At 47.7% G+C, this 11,815-nt stretch overlaps 1 protein-coding gene across 2 annotated transcripts in view; it reads left to right on the top strand.

Annotated features, from left to right (window-relative positions):
* Positions 1-1,432: 1,432 nt before the first annotated feature.
* TNFAIP8L2 (TNF alpha induced protein 8 like 2) overlaps positions 1,433-11,815 on the top strand; it is a 30,391-nt gene continuing 20,008 nt past the window's right edge. The window contains exon 1 of one of the 2 annotated variants that reach the window (XM_075281226.1): positions 1,433-1,546. The gene's annotated coding sequence lies outside the window, so the exon portion shown is untranslated. Of the gene's footprint in view, positions 1,547-10,965; positions 11,007-11,815 lie in introns of those variants that run through there. The other variant, XM_075281224.1, reaches the window with a different exon arrangement.

The following is an 11,815-nucleotide window of genomic DNA, read 5'->3' as shown; positions in this document are numbered from 1 at the left end:
CTCCTATGTACAAGAATATAACTACTATAATACTACTCCTATGTACAAGAATATAACTACTATAATACTGCTCTTATGTACAAGAATATAACTACTATAATACTGCCCCATGTATAAGAATATAACTACTATAATACTACTCCTATGTACAAGAATATAACTACTATAATACTACCTCCTATGTACAAGAATATAACTACTATAATACTGCCTCCTATGTACAAGAATATAACTACTATAATACTGTTCCAATGTACAAGAATATAACTACTATAATACTACTATGTACAAGAATATAACTACTATAATACTGCTCCTATGTACAAGAATATAACTACTATAATACTACCTCCTATGTACAATAATATAACTACTATAATACTGCCCCGTGTTATTCTTCCCATCCTCCGCACTCCTGGTATAGTCCCCCATCTCTCCTGCTGATGTAGCAGTTTCTGTTTATAGACTGGCATCCTTATAGCGGGTTTCGTCTATGACTCCCTTCCTGTTAGTACAATCTGTAACAATAATCAATTATTTACTATGTGCCTGGGGATGAGAGGGGTCTTTGACCTCCAGAGCTGCGCTCACTGGATTGTTTTATTTTAGTTGTCAGTTGGAGTGAGCTATGGGATATACGCTATAATTGTCCGGAATCTTCCACATGAGGCAGCGACATACCGTGTTATCTTTGGGTAATGAGCACAAAATTAGCTAGTTATAGTAATGTTCTGGGTGGAGTTTCCCTTTAATTCTAAATATGTTGCCTCGTGCCATAACATAATAAGAAGGGGCGGAGCTGTGACAACTAGTCATTCATTATAATGTAAAAGTGGTTGGTTGGTGTTCCAGAGCTGCGTCATTTGAAAATGAAAAAAAATAATACCGCTATACTGTGCCAAATAATAGTCCCATACGGTGTGCGTATAACATCACTATACAGGGTTCCTGTAATGCTGTCATAGAATGCTAATATACTATACGTACCATACACCTCCAATATAATTCTGGAATAATACTGCCACATAGTGCTCTAATATTACCAAAACTGGCTTCATGAGGTCACCTTTGTAGTGGGCTAGTGGGAAAGGGGTAATAGGGCCTCAGTATTGTGAAGGGCCCCAGACACTTGCCCCTTACATGCCCTGCACCCAACTAATTGGCGGGCCACACCTAAAAAGCAAAGTTCTAAAAAAACACAGCATATCTGCAGTGTGTGCACTAGGGTTGGGAAATATTTGTGCGGAGGAATCTGCTGATAGACTGAATGTTTGTTTCGCTGCAGATTAGAGAGTCGTGATGAAGGCCCGAGCCCCCGGGGTCACCACTGAAGCTTCCTGAAAACTGGGTGGGGTATTCCAAGCCTCCTTTTGGGCGGACAACCACGGCCAGGCGTCTAGAGCTGGGAATACACAACTATGGGGCAGAGTATGCAGTTCTCTGGCTGTAGAGAAGACATCTGAGATTCCCTGGATGAGCCTCCTGACCACCCTCAGATATCTTCACTCCAGGACACCTAGAGACCACCGGACCAGCCCCAATAAAGGTAACAACCCATATACCTTTATAAACCTTCAAATGATAAAAGGGTTGCCCTATATGGGCTCAGATCAGGGGTTCTAATAAGACAAGGCAGTCATATAGGATCTGCTTTCTGTTATAGTTTCCCTACAGCACCTCCACAGGGGAAACGTTGCATTACAGGTCAGTAATTACGATCAGTCCTCCAGAGATTTAATTTCAGGAATAGTCAATGGACGGGGTCTGACCTATGGGCCCATTTTCTTAAGTTCAACTGTATAAGCCTAGCAAAGTTATAAACTGTGTGGTGGGATCGGACCCACCCCTGTAGATAGATACCCCCTTTGTAAGATATTACAGGATCCACTAGATGGGGGGGGGGGGGGGGTAGTCATATACACACAAGATATGGAGGGACATCACTTTTTTGTGGGCTCAGTTTAGGTTTTCCTATAAGACAAGGCAGTCAAGGAGGGTCTCTCTGATGTTATAGCTTCCCTACAGCTCTTCCACAGGAGAAACATGGTATTACAAGTCATTCACTAAAATCAGTCCTCCAGAGAGGTAATCTCAGACATAGCCAATAGAGGGGGTGTGATGTTAGTTCACCAGAAAAGGACATATTTATTGACTGGCTGGCATGATGTGACCTACCCCGTATAAAAAAAATACCCCCCCTCCCATTAGATATTACACAAATCCGTAGGGGGCACTGTCATATACACCCAGCATATAATGGGACGTCACTCCGGGCTTTGTTTGTGATCTGGAGGACATAGGACAAGGAGACCCCATGATCTCTGTAGCACTGGGCCCCCGATTTGCTGAATTGGCGTCCTTGCACTCGAGCCCTGGGTCATGTCTATATATACCCCTGCTGATGGAGGAGATTTCCATTCATTACGGCTTATTAATGACGGTAATAATAACATCCCCCAGCTGTGCACACAGCAGCCGTGGTGTTGTTGTGCCCCCGTAACAATAGCACGTGCGCCGCGCACATCCCCCCGCCCACCATTCTTCCAGGCTTGCAGTAGAAGAGATTTGTCAGGGAGGAAGCAGAGCTGTTCAGTATGGTTTCCTGACCTCTTCCTGTCCCTGGCGCTCTGCGGGGAGGATGTGATACTATATAGGGCGCTATTCACAGCGCTGCCCCGGAGGTGGGGGGACTCTGCGGTTCTATCAATGGTTAAAGACAATACCCCAGGTGGGGAGAACAATGGCCGACCACCAGGTTCCTTTAATAAGGCAGCAACGTCCTGTGTATGTGCAGTGAATATGGAGCATAATAAACAATAGTGCCCAAATAATGGTGAGAAAATGTGCCGCATATCAGGAACGGAGGAGGGGCTGACAGTATGGGCACCATCGTCTGTGACTGACACCACACTGCGGCCACCATCATAGGAGGACCAGTCAAGAGTAGCATAAAGGCCAGGAGGGAATAACAGCGCGAGCTAGAGTGCCCCATCACATTAACCCCCTCCTTTATGCCCATTGTACTGACAGCTACAGCGCCCCATAATAGTGACAGCCACAGTGCTCCATAACAGTAACAGTCACAGTGCCCCATAACAGTGACAGCCACAGTGCTCCATAACAGTAACAGTCACAGTGCTCCATAACAGTGACAGCCACAGTGCCCCATAACAGTGACAGCCACAGTGCCCCATAACAGTGACAGCCACAGTGCCCCATAACAGTGACAGCCACAGTGCCCCATAATAGTGACAACCACAGTACCCCATAACAGTGACAGCCACAGTGCCCCATAACAGTGACAGTCACAGTGCTCCATAACAGTGACAGCCACAGTGCCCCATAATAGTGACAGCCACAGTGCCCCATAATAGTGACAACCACAGTACTCCATAACAGTGACAGCCACAGTGCCCCATAATAGTGACAGCCACAGTGCTCCATAACAGTGACAGCCACAGTGCCCCATAACAGTGACAGCCACAGTGCCCCATAACAGTGACAGTCACAGTGCCCCATAACAGTGACAGCCACAGTGCCCCATAACAGTGACAGCCACAGTGCCCCATAACAGGGACAGCCACAGTGCTCCATAATAGTGACAGCCACAGTGCCCCATAACAGTGACAACCACAGTGCTCCATAACAGTGACAGCCACAGTGCCCCATATCAGTGACAGCCGCAGTGCCCCATAACAGTGACAACCACAGTGCTCCATAACAGTGACAGCCACAGTGCCCCATAACAGTGACAGCCACAGTGCCCCATAACAGTGACAGCCACAGTGCCCCATAACAGTGACAGCCACAGTGCCCCATAACAGTGACAGCCACAGTGCCCCATAACAGTGACAACCACAGTGCTCCATAACAGTGACAGCCACAGTGCCCCATAACAGTGACAGCCACAGTGCCCCATAACAGTGACAGCCACAGTGCTCCATAACAGTGACAGCCACAGTGCCCCATAATAGTGACAGTCACAGTGCCCCCATAACAGTGACAGTCACAGTGCCCCATAACAGTAACAGCCACAGTGCCCCATAACAGTGACAGTCACAGTGCCCCATAACAGTGACAGCCACAGTGCCCCATAACAGTGACAGCCACAGTGCCCCATAACACTGACAGTCACAATGCCCCATAACAGTGACAGCCACAGTGCCCCATAACAGTGACAGCCACAGTGCCCCATAACAGTGACATCCACAGTGCCCCCATAATAGTGACAGCCACAGTGCATCATAACAGTGACAGCCACAGTGCTCAGTGCTCCATAACAGTGACAGCCACAGTGCCCCATAATAGTGACAGCCACAGTGCCCCATAATAGTGACAACCACAGTACCCCATAACAGTGACAGCCACAGTGCCCCATAATAGTGACAGCCACAGTGCTCCATAACAGTGACAGCCACAGTGCCCCATAACAGTGACAGCCACAGTGCCCCATAACAGTGACAGCCACAGTGCCCCATAACAGGGACAGCCACAGTGCTCCATAATAGTGACAGCCACAGTGCCCCATAACAGTGACAACCACAGTGCTCCATAACAGTGACAGCCACAGTGCCCCATATCAGTGACAGCCACAGTGCTCCATAACAGTGACAGCCACAGTGCCCCATAATAGTGACAGCCACAGTGCCCCATAATAGTGACAGCCACAGTGCTCCATAACAGTGACAACCACAGTGCATCATAACAGTGACAGCCACAGTGCTCCATAATAGTGACAGCCACAGTGCCCCATAACAGTGACAGCCACAGTGCCCCATAACAGTGACAGCCACAGTGCTCCATAATAGTGACAGCCACAGTGCCCCATAACAGTGACAGTCACAGTGCCCCATAACAGTGACAGCCACAGTGCCCCATAACAGTGACAGCCACAGTGCCCCATAACAGGGACAGCCACAGTGCTCCATAATAGTGACAGCCACAGTGCCCCATAACAGTGACAACCACAGTGCTCCATAACAGTGACAGCCACAGTGCCCCATATCAGTGACAGCCACAGTGCTCCATAACAGTGACAGCCACAGTGCCCCATAATAGTGACAGCCACAGTGCCCCATAATAGTGACAGCCACAGTGCCCCATAACAGTGACAGCCACAGTGCCCCATAACAGTGACAGCCACAGTGCTCCATAATAGTGACAGCCACAGTGCCCCATAATAGTGACAGTCACAGTGCCCCCATAACAGTGACAGTCACAGTGCCCCATAACAGTAACAGCCACAGTGCCCCATAACAGTGACAGTCACAGTGCCCCATAACAGTGACAGCCACAGTGCCCCATAACAGTGACAGCCACAGTGCCCCATAACACTGACAGTCACAATGCCCCATAACAGTGACAGTCACAGTGCCCCATAACAGTGACAGCCACAGTGCCCCATAACAGTGACAGCCACAGTGCCCCATAACAGTGACAGCCACAGTGCCCCATAACAGTGACATCCACAGTGCCCCCATAATAGTGACAGCCACAGTGCTCCATAACAGTGACAGCCACAGTGCCCCATAACAGTGACAGCCACAGTACCCCATAACAGTGACAGCCACACGGCCCCATAACAGTGACAGCCACAGTGCCCCATAACAGTGACAGCCACAGTGCCCCATAACAGTGACAGCCACAGTGCTCAGTGCTCCATAACACTGTGGCTGTCACTGTTATGGGGAACTATGGCTGTCACTATTATGGAGCACTGTGGCTGTCACTGTTATGGGGCACTGTGGCTGTCACTGTTATGGGGCACTGTGGCTGTCACTGTTATGGGGCACTGTGACTGTCACTGTTATGGGGCACTGTGGCTGTTACTGTTATGGGGCACTGTGACTGTCACTGTTATGGGGGCACTGTGACTGTCACTATTATGGGGCACTGTGGCTGTCACTGTTATGGGGCACTGTGGCTGTCACTATTATGGAGCACTGTGGCTGTCACTGTTATGGGGCACTGTGGCTGTCACTATTATGGGGCACTGTGGCTGTCACTGTTATGGGGCACTGTGGCTGTCACTGTTATGGGGCACTGTGGCTGTCACTATTATGGGGCACTGTGGCTGTCACTGTTATGGAGCACTGTGGCTGTCACTATTATGGGGCACTGTGGCTGTCACTGTTATGGAGCACTGTGGCTGTCACTATTATGGGGCACTGTGGCTGTCACTGTTATGGGGCACTGTGGCTGTCACTATTATGGAGCACTGTGGCTGTCACTATTATGGGGCACTGTGGCTGTCACTATTATGGGGCACTGTGGCTGTCACTGTTATGGGGCACTGTGGCTGTCACTGTTATGGGGCACTGTGGCTGTCACTGTTATGGGGAGACTATGGCAGGCTCAGGGATATGTATATGGCGTCTTCTCTGCCATTTCTCTCCCTCCACCTTCTTATACTGTAAGTTCTGTATAACCTTAATGTGGGCCAAGTGACCTGAATTCTCTGGACAGCAGGGTTGTGCTCCAGAGCTGTAATCTGCAGCCCCGGCCGGTCTGGGATTGCTGGGAGTTGTAGTGTGACATGATCTGTGGCAGTGTCGTGTAGTAATATAGGTCTCCCCTTGTGTCCCCATCTCAGTGTAGCTACAGATCAGGCCAGGTGTGATCAGGGGCCGAGCGCCCGCAGGCAGCCAGACGTATTCATGTCAGGTAAGCTGACCCGCCATCATTTATTCAGTGACAGCAGAACGTTGTGATGTGAAGAGAGAGGGAGAGAGTCAGAGCGCGGAGCGGGCAGGTGAGATATATATATTATATATATATCTATTATATACCACAGCCATATATCATCAGAGCTCACTGTGGGCGGTCACCATTAGGGGGCCTCATAAACCCCCTATTCTGAACCACTGAGAGCTATAATACTACCATATGGTGTTTAACCTCTATATGGAGGGACTATTTCAGCACTGTTTATGTAGGCAGTGTATTATGTGGCGACTGTATGGGATAATTATTGACGCACTCTATGGCATTTATTGTATAGCAGTATTATTTGGGTGAGGTGTGTGACGATTTTTAGGCAATGTGTGGTATGCTCATATGTTACTGTATTACAGTATTATGTTGGTACTGTATGGTCCTATTATATAATCTCTGTATGTTATGTGTTTACTGTATGGCAGTATTATAAGTACACAATATGGTCTTATTATTTGGTCACTGAATGTAATTGGGTAGAGGCACTAAAGGGGCATTATACTGTGGGGGGGCACACTAATGGTACATGTACAGTATAATGCCCCAATATTATGCCTCCGCACAGTATTCTCCGTCGTACCAGTACATCCCCCTCTCCTCCAGTATAATTCTCCATTATTGCCCCCACACAGTATAATGCCCCATTATTGTGCCCCCTCCTCCAGTATAATCCTCCATTATTGCCCCCACACAGTATAAAGCCCCATTATTGTGCCCCTACACAGTATAATGCCCCATTATTGTGTCCACACACAGTATAATGCCCCATTATTGTTCCCCCACACAGTATAATGCCCCATTATTGTGCCCCTACACAGTATAATGCCCCATTATTGTGCCCCCACACAGTATAATGCCCCATTATTGTTCCCCCACACAGTATAATGCCCCATTATTGTGTCCACACACAGTATAATGCCCCATTATTGTGCCCCCACACAGTATAATGCCCCATTATTGTGCCCCCACACAGTATAATGCCCCATTATTGTGTCCCCACACAGTATAATACCCATTATTGTGCCGCCACACAGTATAATGCCCCATTATTGTGTCCACACACAGTATAATGCCCCATTATTGTGCCCCCACACAGTATAATGCCCCATTGTTGTGCCTCCGCACAGTACGCTCCTTAGTACCAGTACACCCCCTCCTCCAGTATAATTCACCATTAGTGCCTCCACACAATATAATGCCCCATTATTGTGTCCCCACACAGTATAATGCCCCATTATTGTGTCCTCACACAGTATAATGCCCCATTATTGTGTCCTCACACAGTATAATGCCCCATTATTGTGTCCCCACACAGTATAATGCCCCATTATTGTGCCCCCACACAGTATAATGCCCCATTATTGTGCCCCCACACGGTATAATGCCCCATTATTGTGTCCTCACACAGTATAATGCCCCATTATTGTGTCCCCACACAGTATAATGCCCCATTATTGTGCCCCCACACAGTATAATGCCCCATTATTGTGTCCCCACACAGTATAATGCCCCATTATTGTGCCCCCACACAGTATAATGCCCCATTATTGTGTCCCCACACAGTATAATACCCATTATTGTGCCGCCACACAGTATAATGCCCCATTATTGTGTCCCCACACAGTATAATGCCCCATTATTGTGTCCCCACACAGTATAATGCCCCATTATTGTGCCCCCACACAGTATAATGCCCCATTATTGTGCCCCCACACAGTTTAATGCCCCATTATTGTGCCTCCGCATAGTATGCTCCGTCGTACCAGTACACCCCCTCCCTCCCCCAGAATAATACCCCATTAATGCCTTCACACATATTAACCTGTAACAGCGTCCAGGAGAGACCATCCCCCGCCCGCTGTGCCCAAACCCCAATCATTTACACTAAGTGGCAGCAGGAATCGGCAGCTGGCAGCCACAGACTGACTGACCTTGGACAGCACCGTATCACATAGGATAAGACTAGATACACAGCAGATGGCAGCCACAAGAAGACTAACCCAGGACAGTGTATACCTGACTGTATCTACCTATGTGGAGAACAATACTGTATACCACAGGACGGGATTACATACACATTACCGTCAGACCCCAGGGGAGGTGAGTATACAAAGCAAACACTGTCACTCACCTCCTTGGGCTTCAGGTTGATCGTTGTCTTCTTCAGGCCTCTTGGATGACATTGGGGCCTACCGAAGCCTATGATTGGGCCTCAGTGGTCCCTGACATCATTCTGGACGCCTGAAGAGGACGAGGGTCAGTACTGGAGCCCGGGGAGGTGAGTAACACTGTTTGTTATGTTCACTCACCTCCTCTGGACCTCCAGTTATTATACTATGGTGACTGCGATGAGATCTCGTGAGGTTTCCGATGGATGCCCATATAGATGATTACCGGGGGCAAATGGGCAATTACTTGTCACTGGGCCCCGGCCTGCATCCCATTTCACCATTATTATAATCCGAGTGTCTTGGAGGGGCTTTTAAGGAGGCGTGGCCTAAAATAATCATCATTAATAATAATCAAACACGACAAGCTTAGATACACAGCTCAGTATACAGTATCACACAGGATAGGATTAGATACACAGCTCAGTATACAGTATCACACAGGATAGGATTAGATACACGGCTCAGTATACAGTATCACACAGGATAGGATTAGATACACAGCTCAGTATACAGTATTACACAGGATAGGATTAGATACACAGCTCAGTATACAGTATCACACAGGATAGGATTAGATACACAGCTCAGTATACAGTATCACACAGGGTAGGATTAGATACACAGCTCAGTATACAGTATCACACAGGATAGGATTAGATACACAGCTCAGTATACAGTATCACACAGGATAGGATTAGATACACAGCTCAGTATACAGTATCACACAGGATAGGATTAGATACACAGCTCAGTATACAGTATCACACAGGATAGGATTAGATACACAGCTCAGTATACAGTATCACACAGGGTAGGATTAGATACACAGCTCAGTATACAGTATCACACAGGATAGGATTAGATACACAGCTCAGTATACAGTATCACACAGGATAGGATTAGATACACGGCTCAGTATACAGTATCACACAGGATAGGATTAGATACACGGCTCAGTATACAGTATCACAGATTATAGGATTAGATACACAGCTCAGTATACAGTATCACACAGGATAGGATTAGATACACGGCTCAGTATACAGTATCACACAGGATAGGATTAGATACACAGCTCAGTATACAGTATCACACAGGATAGGATTAGATACACAGCTCAGTATACAGTATCACACAGGATAGGATTAGATACACGGCTCAGTATACAGTATCACACAGGATAGGATTAGATACACGGCTCAGTATACAGTATCACAGATTATAGGATTAGATACACAGCTCAGTATACAGTATCACACAGGATAGGATTAGATACACGGCTCAGTATACAGTATCACACAGGATAGGATTAGATACACAGCTCAGTATACAGTATCACACAGGATAGGATTAGATACAGCTCAGTATACAGTATCACACAGGATAGGATTAGATACACAGCTCAGTATACAGTATCACACAGGATAGGATTAGATACACAGCTCAGTATACAGTATCACACAGGATAGGATTAGATACAGCTCAGTATACAGTATCACACAGGATAGGATTAGATACACTGCTCAGTATACAGTATCACAGATTATAGGATTAGATACACAGCTCAGTATACAGTATCACACAGGATAGGATTAGATACACAGCTCAGTATACAGTATCACACAGGATAGGATTAGATACACAGCTCAGTATACAGTATCACACAGGATAGGATTAGATACACTGCTCAGTATACAGTATCACAGATTATAGGATTAGATACACGGCTCAGTATACAGTATCACGTATGATCAGCTTAGATTCGGAGCTCTGCAGCACATATAATTGGCTTAGATACACTGGCTCTGCAGCACACATGATGGGCTTAGATACGTCGCTCTGCAGTATGTCACTCGGTATTTTCCCATGATGGAGGTCTTGGTGTTTCTCCGCTTTCCTCAGCACAATGTTCGCAGGTAGAGCCGCATTTTCATGACAAAAGCCTCAGGTTATTGGGACTGACATGACTTAAGCGTGCGCTCCCCCTCCCCAGTCAGAGGGCGGGACAGGTCTCAAGTTCCTCAAGGAAGTGCCTGAGAACTTGTTATGGGAGAAGTTTGTGCGTCTGTCAGAGGCGGGAGAGTCTATCATCCTCCAAGGTGCCAGCGGCTGGCCTCACAAGTAAGTGAATGGAGGGAGCAGGGGATTGGGCGAGCTGGAGCGGGGCAGGCGAGAGCGTCTTATGGATGGTCTGCGAGCAGCAGCAGCCGCCTCCTTACTACAGTAAGACGCAGAACAAAGAAGAAGTCAGAATCTCATCTGTAACCTGGCCTCCTTCTATCACACTTCCCCATGTAGCCATCACTGGGGTCACCATATGGGGCTCAGCGCTAGAACCTGCACCAGGTACCTACAGAGGTAGCCAACCTCAACGTGACTCGGATAACTCGCTGCGGCGCGATAACTGACAGCAAACGCCATAGAGAAGCAATGCAAAGAAAGTTATCGGCGACTGTTCACATAATGCGTTAGAAGTCATGTTAGACTTGGCTCGGCGTGTAGGTGTCTGGCAGGGATGGGGTTAAGTCCATGCATACAATGAATTCTGTTCTTCCCCGGTCCTGTAGGGACACGCAGAGAGGAATGTGCAGCTTTTATATGGAATAATGAAACCTCACGGGGAATTCTGGGATCATTCACCTGGCCTGGGGGGTTGGTAATGAGATACGGTGACAGCCCCGGGCTCAGCAGTGACCCTGAACTCCAGTCACACCAGCCATGTCCTATGTGTAACAGGCAGGGCACCACCATGGGGTCTGCAGCGACCCTGAACTCCAGTCACACCGGCCATGTCCTATGTGTAACAGGCTGGGCACCGCCATGGGGTCTGCAGTGACCCTGAACTCCAGTAATACCAGCCATGTCCTATGTGTAACAGGCAGGGCACCGCCATGGGGTCTGCAGTGACCCTGAACTCCAGTAATACCAGC

Source organism: Leptodactylus fuscus, chromosome 7 (assembly GCF_031893055.1).
Source record: "Leptodactylus fuscus isolate aLepFus1 chromosome 7, aLepFus1.hap2, whole genome shotgun sequence".
NCBI classification, from domain to species: domain Eukaryota; kingdom Metazoa; phylum Chordata; class Amphibia; order Anura; family Leptodactylidae; genus Leptodactylus; species Leptodactylus fuscus.
Note: the sequence above shows the minus strand (reverse complement) of the source record. Positions and strands in the feature narration are given on the sequence as shown.